The sequence below is a fragment of the Fringilla coelebs genome, assembly GCF_963513975.1.
Source record: "Fringilla coelebs genome assembly, chromosome: 6".
Taxonomy (NCBI): domain Eukaryota; kingdom Metazoa; phylum Chordata; class Aves; order Passeriformes; family Fringillidae; genus Fringilla; species Fringilla coelebs.
Genome location: NC_140034.1, coordinates 55,460,361 through 55,474,036, shown reverse-complemented (window position 1 = coordinate 55,474,036; position 13,676 = coordinate 55,460,361).

Sequence of the window (13,676 nt, the reverse complement as noted above, 5' to 3'; positions counted from 1 at the left end):
AGAGCAGTTGTGTTCTGTTTATGGAGTAGCAGTGCCTATACGCTGCTCTAAAACTTCCTTAAGATTCCTCTAGCAAAATCTAAATGAAATTTGAGGCTGTCCTATTTGATATATTCGTACTGAATTCATAGGGGGGAAAAAACTGCATAAAAAGCTATTCATGCCCTATATGAGATAGTGTTGTTTTTCATGAATCCCATCAAATTAGTTTATTACACTATACCTGCTATTCTTTATCTGGAAACTAAAGAGGAAAAAAAATGGATAACTTGTTTTTACTGCATATTTGTACAGAATTCTTTACACTGTATTAGAATTATTCTTTATGCTGTATTTGAAATTAGTGAGTGTCCTGGGTTGTAAGATATGGTTTGGGGGTATTCTATTTCACATCTCTCTCTGTTCATGGGGCAGTTTTCTTTATCTCTCCCACACCCAGTCCTCCCTCCAGGTGATCTCTTCTGTCCATGGCCAGTGAGTGTCCCTGCTTGGCTGATAAAATTCTACCATCCCATGGGGAGATGCTCTGCCCAGGGGAGGAGCCAAGCATTCCTACCTGGATACAATCTGCCCTGGAACAGCACAGCAGCCTTTGCCCCCTGCATTCCCAGAGGAGCAGCTTTCTCCTGCCCTGCATTCCCAGAGGGAGAGCAGGCCCATCTTCAGCAGCCCTGGAGCTGCAGAGGAAAACTCCCCCCTTGTGCAAGATCCTGCTGCAGCAGAACCACAGCTGGCACTGCAGGAGGGCTGAGCCCCCAGGGATGGGAGTGTGCCCCCACCCTGACACACAGGGGACAGGGACTGCTCTGATTCTGTCAGGGTTGTTTTGTATTACTGCACTTTTTTTTTTATTTTTAATTTCCCTAGTAAAGAACTGTTATTCCCATATCCTTGCCTGAGAGCCCCTTAAGTTAAAAGTTTATAATAATTCAGAGGGAGGGGGTTTACATTTTCCATTTCAAGGGAGGCCTTCCTTACCAGACACCTGTCTTTTCACACCAAGACAGTGAGCCCAGTCATCGATGATAGTGGCCAACTGGTGCCACATTTATGCTGCCCAAGGAGCTAAGAAAGTGCTGTAACACAGCAGAAGACAGATCTGAAATGCTCCTGTGATTATTCCATTGGCTTGATTTGTCATTAGTCCAGCTGCAGAGTTTTGGACATGTAAAAAAGGAAGTGGAAAATTATGCTGGTGGATGGAAGGCCCACTTCTGTATGAAGGACACAGAACATCAGGATGACAATCAGGGGTTTTGTATGCTGAGGCTTCAGAGAGCTTCACAGGCGAGCCATTTTCTTCCAAAGGCTAAAAGGCAAATTTTAGTGTCTGATTCACAGGCAAATTGAGAGAGAATTGTGTCATTAAATGAAGAGATGTGGGAATTTTCCAAACAGTGGTGAAGATGATGGAATTCCTGGGTGATATGAAAGACAAGCTATAGAGGCTGTGATGAGGAGCTCTGCTAAACGGCAAAGAAAATATGTTCATATGTTCACACTTGACACTTTTCCTCAGGGAGGATGGGAAATGCCAGAAGTAGGGCATGTGGCATGAATTACCCCCTACAAGTGTACACACTGAGTTTCTTTTTCTGGAAAAGGGGCAAAAACCGTGTTGATCCTCTGTCAGCTGCAGGAAGCAGCTCCAGCAAAGAGCTGCTTGCTCTGCTGTGTCTCTTTCCTCTCCTTCCACAAGAGCCCAGAAGTTTTTTTCGGATGTGGGGAACACTTCACTAGTTGGAATGTCAAGCTTCAGTTCTCTGTTCTTTCAGTTCTCTTCAATTCTCCTGAATGAACCAAACTTGATGTGTGATAGGGAAAATCAGCTACTAATGGATTTTTTTTTTTAATCATCTGGAAAGACTATAATACATTTGCCTTACTCCTCTCTTCCCTTCATTTTTTTTCTCACGTTTTTTACTTTCTTATTACCTCTTCTCTCAAGCATATCCCAAACACACCTGGTGAGGGATGTGCATGTCTTAAAGTTTGTCTATTCCTGTCTATGGCATCTTTTAGTCAAGGAAACATTGCCTCTTCCCCTTCTAACCTTGCTTGAAATACAACTCACACTAGACCCAGTTTTGTCTCCATATCATTTACTCAGAAAAAAATCCAACCCAAAAAGCAGCCAGGAGATGGGAACCAAAAAAATCAGGGCAATTTACCCTTCACTTGAGAAAGGCAAATTACAAGCCTTTTTTTGAAGTGGCTTAGTACCTATTGCCCCTCGTCAAGCAATGACTAGGGCTTTGCATGTCCTACTATCAAGGACATGTTTTTTTTTTTAATGTAAGTGTGAATTTCACTTACAGTGAAATCTTCCAAGCTCAGTGAGTGCTCTGGAAGTCATTGCAGGGGATTTTCAACCTTGTGGAGAGGAAGAATAGCCTCCTCAAGTAAAACACATGTGAAATCAACATATATTCTGCTCAAGTTGAGCTTGTAAGAGGATTTTCCAGTTCAGCTATGACAAGGCTGGCAAAAGTGGGTCAGACCAAAGCTTATATTATATTGTTAATTCTTTATGTTTTTTGGTTTGGTTTTTTTTTTTTTTTTAATGTTTCCATCCCTTACTCTATTACTTAGAAAATTGAGTTCTGTTCTTCAAATTAGAACCTAAATAAGGATAAAATTTTGAATGGTAGAAAAGTACTGGCTTTGTTTTCTCTTCCTTTCTTTTTTTCTTCTCTTTTTTAAAAACAACTTGTAGGTCTGGAAATTTGAGATATTCAGAGCAGATGGATGAAGGCCAGGGAGTTTTGACAATTCCTTTTGCAGGTCTCCTATCAGCACATTGTGTTTGACAAATGACTCCAAAATGGGAGAGCGTGCTTTTATTTTATCCTTAGGTTCACTACTGTACTGTAAATCTAAGCTGAAGAACTCTGGTTTTGAGCTTTAGCTCTTGGACACATAAATAATAAATGGTTGGAATTTGCTTAAAACCTTCCCTATCACATTTCCATTTTCTGGATGGAACACAAGCCAATTAAAATATTGAAAAAAAAAAAAAGTCACATATGTAATGTATGTCATATATACATATATATTGTGAGAACAAACTCACTGCAGTTAAGACTCTGGGGGTTCCTTTCAATTCTTTATTAATAATGGCTATTACTTCTGCTGAAGGAAATCCTGTCTGATGACAGGAAGTTTCATATTAACCAACCAGTTTCTCCTTTCTGATTTTCATTCAAGAAGACTGTGGAGGACAAGACTGTATTTAGCAGGAAAAGCTTATGTGCATAAATCATTCAAACAAACATCTGGAATTTTTAAGATCAAAGCATTCCAGCAATTGTTTAGCCAGTTTCCATGTAAACATTATATTAGTGCATTTTGCTATGGGTTATTACAAGGGAAAGAAGAGGAAGTTATTAGAAAAATACTTAATTTTTTAATATTGATTCTGAATTGTGTTTATAGCTAATTGTTTTATATTAATTCTGAATTACATTTGTCTCTTCTGCTGGTTAACTAATCCTTGAAAGTTGGGTCCTCAAGACTAGTTTCCAGGTTGTTTTTCTGCGCTTCCAATTGGACAAATGAAATCTGGTCCTTTCTTTGGTGACACTCTTGAGAATACACAGCTGATTCTGATTGTCACCTGATTTCTCAGGCACAAAAGCCTGTTTGCCCTTCAAAATGTCACACTTTGATGACAACGACTAGCGCATCTGCATCAGTATGTGTCACGTTGCCAACAATTTCCCTAACACAAGGCAACTAAGAATATTTTCTCTCCAAACCAAATTGCTATTGGTTTTTAATGAGGTTTTCTTTTCATTTAGTAGGCATTCGCGTTGATTAGGTTTGCATTGTTCCACTTCTTATGATTTTTCTTTTTAGTAAAATTACCCAAATAGTACATATTAACATGAAAGCTATTTCTGAGGTGGAATTGGGAAGTTCATCCTTTCATGTGACAGAGCTGTACTGCAATCAGTGCATCTCAAAGGGGAAAAGAAATTAGATTATTTCTCTCCATGAAAGTCATTCTTTTAAAGAACTGTTAATGCTGATGAGTTCATCAAGCATTTTTTATGCCCAAATAATTCCTTTCTGAAAATTCACTTAGATGAAAAAAAAGAAAGAAAATCAGTCAGTGGTATTTGTGTTTAAAAAGCAGATAAAAGTGCTGCTGGAGATTGTACTCCAAGTGCACAGCTGTAAATGGAGAAAGCACCTTTGAAGAGTGATGCTCTGTACTTCAAATAGAAGTGTTTTATGAGCTGCTTGCAATGGAAAGCCCAGAACTGGCATTTACTGTTTGTGCCATACCTCTGTTTGCTCAGCTCTAGAATATTCCAATGATTGCTTGTGAACTCTGAAATCACAGATGGAGGTCTACAGCACTCCCAGTCCAGGGCATCATTTAAATTTGTTGTGTGAGGAAAGAGGCTTTCTCAAGAGGGAGTAAATAAGATGAATCCTAGGGAAAAAAGGTAATGAAACCCTGCAATTTTTAAGATTTTTCTCTCTGGCTGGTAATGTCAGCAAGGCTAACAGGGAGCCAGCCAAGAGCGAGTTCCTCCTGAGCTCCTGGGTGCAGATGAGTAGATCTGTAGACACCAGTCAGGTGCATTCAGCTTCCCCTCTGTCCTGATTACATCTGAGATGTGCCCTGGCTGCAGTGTGTCAGATTTCCCTGTATGTAATAAATTCTCAGAGAAAATACCTTGCTAGAACCCTTGGCAGGCCATTTCAGTGAACTGAGGTAAAACAAAAGTTCATTAACATGCTGTTTGTGTGAAATAGAGCATTTTCACATGTTTCAGTGGGTTTCATTGGTACGAAAAAGGAGCACAGGTCTCTCCTTTAGATGAGAGTGAGACAAACCACAACTGCTGTAAAACAGTATTTCTCCTCCTACCCTTCCGGCATGTGTTTTAGATTATATCAAAAGCATAGCTGCTACATAGGCAGTAAAGGGGCCATGGTAAAATGTGCAGGTAAAAAAAAACTTCAATGTTCTGAGAAATCTAACTTGGGACACTTGGTTGAGTCTTGAGATGCTTTATCCACGCCTCATCAAAATATGATAGCTGCTACCAACAGCACCAGATTTTCCTAAAGAGTTGTCAGCATTTAGTTTGTGTTCTATGTTCCTGATCTATATTTGAGGACCAAGTTTTTAAGGGAAGTATATGTAAAATCTTTATTTACCTGAGTATTCTCTACTTGGGATTAAGTAAAGTAAGTAAAGTCTACCAGTGACAAAATTTTTCGACTCGACCATTTCCTCAAAATGTGTAAATCTCTCTGTCCTGTGGCACAGCTGATGTATCCAGCAGGCATTTTAATACTAGTACATTTCTGGGGTTTAAGTGCTCCATTTTTCAACCTTCATTCTACCTAATTTTATTTTCCCCCTCACTTGAAACATTAAATCAAGGGACTGTGGTAAATGCCTGACTACAAATTAAAAACTCCTTCTAATGTAACAATAAATAATGTTTGTTTTTAAGAAGTTTGTTTGCATGTGTGATCTGGCATTTTATTTTGGAAAAAATCTGTGATTGGTCAGATACAGCAAAGTTTATGGTATCTAGAGTCATATGCATTGCCTGTGTAATACACTGTAGTTCAGAGAGGTTTGTCTTTGGCTCCCTTCAGCCAGGGAGTTTGATGTCTACTATAACCTCTCTAACCAGTAGGTAGGCAGGAGATAATCTTCAAGTAAAACTTGCATTCCATTTTCAAGTGTGGGTTTGCCTAAATAATAAAATCTGAGTTATAGTTTCACTATATTTTGATTGTGTTCTGTCTCCCTTCATCCCTGCACTTACCTTTCCTAGGTAAACCAAGAGCTGTCTAATGCCAAATTATTCACTATAGAAAAGTTGGGAGGGGAAAGTTGCTTTTCCACCTTGGTTTTCTGGAGCTGGCATTCCTGTTGGGCAGGCTGTGTTAGAGGGACAATCCTGGGAAGTGGGCACAGTCCAACAAACACACTGAGCTGTCTGAGTGAGCTCCTGTCCTGGCACCACCTCTGGATCCCTGCTAGAGAACTCCAGGGAGTCGTTTATGGACAGTCTTGGACTAAAACTAGGCAATTCCCACGTGTCACACCTGTAAGTCACACATGCTGTTTTCCTGGAGGTTTGCAATGACAATTTTGGAAAACCTTTACAGGTTTGTGTTGCTGATGCTTGTCCTAGTTAGGATTGCACTGAGTTGCAAAACTTGAGTTCTTCTGGGGCAGGAAAAAGCATTAGGCTTATCTTCTGAGTCCAGGGAGCTGTGAAAAGCTGCAGTTCAAAGATCAATAATTAGGAACGAGAATCCCATTTCCCTCAACAGTGGAGGGAAGCGGGAGTAAATAATTTCTTTGCAAGGAGTTCCTTGTAAATCCAGACAGGCCATGTCAGGTTTGAATGGGCTGAGCCGGACTGACAAGTGCTGATAAGGATGATTCTTTGAAGACTTCAGATTTTTCAGATAGAGAGGAATGGGTATTTCTGCACATAAAGAAAATACTTTGAAGAAGGCAGTATCAGTGGTAACTGGAAGATCACACTATTTGGGAGATGGTAAACACAGCAGAAGACAGAATTCATTCTGCAGGTACATTGTCATTGTCCCATAACAATGAATAAAAAAAAATCAGGCACTGCACATTCACTGTCAGTTTTTCTGTCCTTGCCTTATTTATGTTCCTCTGCAATTACTAGCCAGAATAGAGCACAAGAACTGCAGCTTGCACTGATACATGGAGTTTGTTCATGGATTATGGATCTATTAATGATTCTAGAAATAGAAAGTATTCCTGAGTTCAGTTGGCAAACTCGCAGTCCATTCTGCAGGTGGCCAGGTTAATCCCTGGAGGTGTTCCAAAATGTGGTGATCAGTCATCCACCGACCCTGTGGGAATTGTAATGGATTCATTTCAAAGGCATGAGAGAGATCTTTTAAATCTCTCTTTTAAGATGTGGGAGCTGGGGGTAAGGTAAGTCTTGTACCACGTTGGAGGTCACATACAGTCTTTGGTAGAAACTGTGGCCATGTATTTGCTCCTGTCCCTGACATTAGATGGCACCTTTAACACCAGCATGGTTTGGAGGGGTTATGGTGGGGTATAAGCAATACAGTAATTTTGGCAGAGTCTCTTAATGTTCCCTGTGGTAGACCAGGCTGGAAAATGACTGAATTTTCTGTTTGTTTCTCCATATTCTCCAATCCATCATCTAATGGTATCACTTGATCCCAGAGGGCTTGGCAAACCTTTCCAAAATGAAAGGAACAGGCCATTTGCTGACAGTATAATTTGAATGTGGAATTCTTACCTTGTAGCTGTATCATAGCTGTGCAAAACAGCATAACAAATGAGAATGTGTGGTACTTACAAACTCTGCTTCTCTGGCTTCCTGGGGCAGGCAACAACAGAAAACATGAAAAAAGAATATTGAAACCCATTGTAGCTTTGTATTTTTTAATTATTAGTGCTGGGATTCAACATAATCCTTCTGGGAATTAAACTGCATGAAACTAGTTTTTGTAACAGAGTTCAGATTATGTACCCCAGTCACTGTTTATTGTCTCACCCCAGGGGAAAAAAATCCCTCAGAAAAAAATCAATGTCTTTGTACTAATTCTCATTGGACTCCAATTGATATTGTATGATTTAAGAATCTGCAGTTGCATTTTTTTTTTGGTCAGCTGACATTTGATGGTGCCTGGGACATTGTATTGTGCCATGTTGCATTTATGTGTCAGCACATACTGCTGCTTAGTTGTGCCTGCATTTTTTATTATTCAGGAGAATAACAAGCAGTTGCTTTCAAGACACAGTAAAGCACAACATTTAAGCTTGTAGATGAGTAGGTTTTCAAATTCTGTATGCTTGCTTTTTTTCATAGTGACTTACTAGGGATCTGTACCTCTGGGAAAATGAGGGATGAGTGGACCATGGCACAGTGGTTATGCTCTTGATTTATTATTTGTGGTTTGGTTTTTTTCCCCCTTCAGTTCTATTATGTCTTTGCAAGTTGGTAGATGGGTATAGAGAAAAAAAAAGAAAATAAAATAGATATTTCATTTTATTTGGGGAGCACAAAATTATCTCTTAGAAAGATCTCTGCTAGCACTTAGAACCGTATAAGGTGGTATAAATTAGATTTTGAACTACATTTATTTGTTACTTATTTTCTTTTGAACATTTAAAAATCTTGTTTATAACGTTTCCTTTAGACTGGACAGCCATTCTCTCCCTCAGACCCTTTTTCTTTCCTCATAGAAGAGCTCCCTCAGCTCTCACAGATTTCTGTGCCAAATCCCTCACCTCGAACTCCTGCCTCACTTGTTCTTTGGGACAAGCAGCTCATGTGTTCCTGTAGTTGTTCCATGCTTCACTTCCCTTTACTCACCTCTGGCTCATTTCCATTTTCTTTACGTTATTTCCCATCAATTTTGTGCATTCTTGACCAGCATTCTTCACGTTGCTGTTCTGTTTTTCAGCTGATTATTGAGCCTGGTACAAATGCAGATACGTAAGCTGGGGCCAGCAGCCCAGAATTGGGGTAGTCTTGGGGCGAGTTTGGAATTTTTAAGCATACAGGAACTTGAATACAAGCTTTAACCAGAGGGAAAAAGGAATCCTTTATTTTAAGAACCAGTGGCATCTTGTCAGTTTTTCATCTTTTAAAAAACCTAACCCCACAAAACCTATAATAAACAACAACAAAAGCAGACTGGAACTAAAGAATTTTCTCTCTCTGCTTTTCAACTTTTTATTCTCCTGTCTTTCTCCTGTATCCCTAGAAACCAGAGAACTTTAAGCTCTCTTTCACTTCATCCTCTGGCCTGTCACCCATTGCAGCAGATACAAATAACCTTTTCTTCCAAAGGCCTACTCTGAGAAAAAGAATTTCCTTTTGATCATGCCAGTACCTGAATTGCTCATCCTGGTTTAATGCTGGTGGTGTCTTTGTATTCCAGCCTGGCTTTCTCAGGATAAAGACTTGTTAATGCACAAGAGCCTCTAGATTCTGTCAGGCTGGTGCTGCCAGCTTTATCTCTGCTTGTCCTCCTCACATTCAGTTGAACTACTGCTGTTTTCTTGGCAGGCTGCTCCAATCATCATCTGCTTTCTTTTTGAACCTGAGAAATCTTCCCAAAGGTTTTGTGTTTTTTGGTTTTTTTTTTTTTTTGTTACCATCTTGGCTGGATATACTCTTCTGTTTTTATTCCATTTCCTAGGTGATAAAAGTTATTTAGAAGTGTAAGTGCAGGGGTGATTTTTGCCTGTGCATGTGCTTGCCTGCCTGCATGCAGAGAGCTCCTGGGATCAGCCAGTGCCCTTCATTATTTGTGCCTGTGCCATTCTTTCCCTCTGCTTTTTATGTGCCTTACAAATTGTGAATTCCTCAGAGCAGGGATGATGGCTCCTTGTGTACTTGTACAAGAGTGGGTGTTCTCTGAGTGGCATTGCAATAATATTTATTAGAAGTGTTTCTCCTTGGACTGAATGCCCTGAGAAAACAAAATTCAGCGAATAACACACCATTGTCCCTTCTGGAAATTACCAGAACTCTCCAGATCAGTGTTTCACACGTAAATCCCACTTTCCCAGCAGGGCTCCTCTGGCAGCTCTCCACAGTCTCCTGTGACAAAGCACACAGTGCCAGGAGGGCAGGGGATGAGTGGGAGCTGCCCAGAACTTGAGCTCTCTGCAGTGCAAATCCAGCTTTCATGCACTTCTTATGGAATTTAAAAGCTTTTTTCTGCTGTGGTGAGTCTAGGAGAGAAAAAAATGAAAATGGCAATATAAAAAAATATTGCCCCCCCAAACCATACAAGCATGCAACTTTGTTTCTCTGTTCTCTCTTCTGCCTCACTCCCAGTCCTGGCCCATCCCCATCTCCCCCCAGAAAAACCAAAATTAAAAACTGTTTAGGGTATGTATTTCCATGTTCTTCAGGAGAAACTTGCCAAATCTTAGTGCTAAACTCCTGTCCGGTTCTAATTCCCATTAACAGCAAAGTGTATCATCAGTCTGTGCTGCTTCACTTTTTCCCAGTCCATCCATTTGGATGGACTTCTCTGCCTCTTATCCTGGCAAAGTATAATTTTATTAATGTTTCTAGCTGCATAATACAGTTTGCATGTATTTCAGTAGTCAGGTGGATTACATTGACAGATTTTTTTTTCCTTAAAATCCTGTTTCACTTCTTGTAGATGAAACTCAGCACCTGTATGTTTGGAGAGGGTATTAAAATAGGGTATTCATGGTGATTTAAACTGAACATCCACTTCAAAAATCATGGTCTAGTCATTTCTTATACTGGACTAGTTCATAGATTGCTGGACAAAGTATTTCTTAATGCCTCATTTTAACTTGTTGTATAATGGAAATAAATTACCTATTTCATGGGAATGCTATAAAGACTAATAAATTACTTGGGCAGGATTTTAAAGCACTGGTATAAGTAGGTGGCAAGTATTACTGGTGAAGATACTCAGATGCACAAATGGTATGTGGACACAGCAGCCATTTCAGTCTCTGGAAATGTTTCACTGGCTGCTGGTGGTGGAGATTTGCTGCTGCAAAGTGACCTGGGGGAAGCTGCTTTACTCCTCTGCCAAATGGCAAGTGGAATGATGTAACTCAAAGGCATTTAATCTGCAAAGAGCTTTGAAATCCTCCAAATCAATCCAAGGAGGGCTCTATCAGTGAGCTTATTCAAGTTGCAGGTCATATGATATTTTTTGAAGATGCTTCTGCCCATGCTTCTTCTTGAATGAAAAGGATGCAGGATGCTTTCTATTTCAAATATCAATTTCATTAATTAATTCTTATATCCTTTGTTATACTTAAGTTACTTGACAGGGAACTGGGTGTGTGCTGAGGATGTGATCCACACTTGCCTTAGAAGAGATACTGATTTATTCTGTGAAATTCGTCACAGTTTTATTTTTAGGTAGCCACTGTATGGTAAAGAAACTGCAAAGTCAGCAATTGCAGTACTATTGTTTCTATATTCAGCTAGAAATCCAAGCTAAACATCTAACTGGAAGGGGAGGGGAAAGTAACTTATTAAAAGCTCACTTGAAAGGCATTGTAGCACAGCACAGTGGCCACTGCAGGCATGACTGAGGTTAGACGTGGTGACGGACAAGCACTGTGGGGTCAGCTGTCTGTTCAAAGGGCCTCAGAAGATGTCCAGGTGATCAGAACTGAGAGCACTCAGAGTCAATAGAAAGGGGCAGATTGACCCTACTGTTAACTGAGAGGGCTCTTTCCCTCAGCATGGACTTTTGTTTCTCTGGGCAAAGGTAGCCTTTGTAGAAAGACCATCTGAGAAGTTTCCCCATCTCTAGCACAGCCCTCCCCCTGCCAGCACCACAGTACCTGTTACCTGCCTGGTGCTGCTTGCAGGGGGCCAGTAATGCTGATGAACAGATGTTTTGGCATGGCAACAATGGGAACACGCTGCTGTGCCTGAAGTGGGTCCCCTGAAACCTTTGACTTGTGATGAAGTGCTGCACCAAGCTCCTGTGGGTCAGCAGGCAAGGTGGCCGCAGCAGCGCCAATTTTTCTTCATGAAGTGTGGTTCCACTGCAATAAATTAGAAACACTGTGATAAAGTACACTGAAGAGAGGAAAAACCCTTGCCAGACTGCTTCAAAAAGGTGTTGTTTAGGAAAATCACTCCCCTGAAAGTTGGGAAAAATGGGCTTTTATTCCTGTGGAAAGAAGGTTATTTAATGTAACTGCCACTTCAGAGGGAGGGGTGTTAATTGCTGACAAAAGGGAAAGCAGGGACACCTTCTCACCCTTCTGGTTTTCAGTAGTGACTAAACTTATATGAGGGTTCAGAGAACATAGCCAGCCACATCTTCAGGAATTACATCCCATACTTCTGTACCTAATAATTTTTGGTGAAGCTGAAGCTTAAAAAAGGAGCCAGATGCAGCAGAGATATTTCTCGTTCAACAAAGAAGGGCACGTGGTAAGCAAAACCTGGATCATTCAGTGTTTAATCCACTAATGACTGAAATGAAACACTTCAGATCCTTTGAAATAGTCCAAATTTTTATTTTCCTAGTGTACTATCATAACTTTTACTGAGTTTTTCATTACAATTTTGCTGAAACTCCTTGTAGGCTAACAATTTCCACCCAGTAACACCTGCAAGTGTCAGAAGTCTGTTTCACTGAAAGCCTGTAAAGCAATGTTGGCCAGTAGAAAAGAGGGTCTAAAAAGTCAAGGAGCTTGATCACCTGTCAAGGTCTGAGAAGGTATTCAAAACAATGAGTTTGATAATAATGTATTATACATTTATTTATTTATTTTTAAACTGTGAGACCTAATTAGTGCTTCTCCAGAAATACTTTAAACCATATAATGTCACATAATATTGCTGTTTTATGAACAATCTTAATTTTGGAAAGAAAAGATTTAAAAGCTCTTTTTTCTTTTTTTTCTTTCCCTTGCATAATTATATCCAGTCTCTTAATTCCAAGATTGAAACATTGACATGTGCCCTTTTGTTTGGTAAATGGTAATTCATTTTCATTTTTATGGTAAATTTAAATACTTCATTATAATAGTATAAAATAAAGTGTAGTATTTTGGTGAATTGCTGCTGTGACAAAATGATCAGCAATTACAAGGCATTAGTTTTGAAACTGTAAATGATTGCCAAGTTCAAATAGCTCTAATGCTTTATCTCATAGTTTTATAACATCATTAGAGACATAATTATATAATGTCATTAGAGATGGAATCCTCACTTCCAACCTGGTTTGTCTTTAGGAGAACTCAGAACAACAATTTGTGTATTGCTTATTTGTAAAAATATGATGAAAGAGCTGGAAATAGTCCTGTGGACTTTGCTGCTCTGAATGAGGAGCAGTATTTAGAGGCAGATAATTTTGGATGCCCAGCAGCCAGGGCTCACCGAAGTGCATTTCTGCAGTGCTCTTGCTGTAGTAGGCAGTAGCACGAGCAGTCTGGCTGTGAATGCACCTTGGACAGAGCCAGACTGAGTCCAGCCAGGCTGAGGAACCTTTGACCAGCTCTGGGTGTCCATCAGATTGTAGGAGCAAGGGTTTGTAGGAAACCATGGCTCACACAGTGCTGTCTCTGCACACACGTTTGCAAACAATTCCCTGGATTCAGCAGCTGCTTTATGCAAATGTAGACAGTGATAAGTTATAACGTACCCCATAAAACAATTCCTTGGCGTGAATTGTTGGGGAATTTCTCCTAGAATGCATAGACTTGAATGCATAGGCTGTGTAAAATGACCAGTTTTCAGAAAGCATTAAAAAATGAAAGCGGTGTTCTATTGTGTGAGGAATGGCAGCACTGGCGCAAAGGTATCTGAGCATCTGTGGGAGTGGGGGAGCAGGGCTGGCCCCAAATTACCAAGCTGTCAGAATGGATATTTGCAGAACTGTGACATTCACTATTCCCAGGAACAGCTGGATCCCCACTGTGCAGCCTGTGGCTGTGGTGCTTGCTGTTCCTAGGGGACATGGAATTACTTGTCTCCTCAGATGGTGAGAATAGAGAGAGTGCAGCACTAAAAATATCTGCAAGATAATTACAAAAAATTGCATTTGGGACTTTAAACAACATAAAAAATAACCAGAATGCTGTGCTAGCTTGATTTCTCTGTGACGAGCTATTAAACATGTTATGCTCTTCCAAAGCTTTGCAA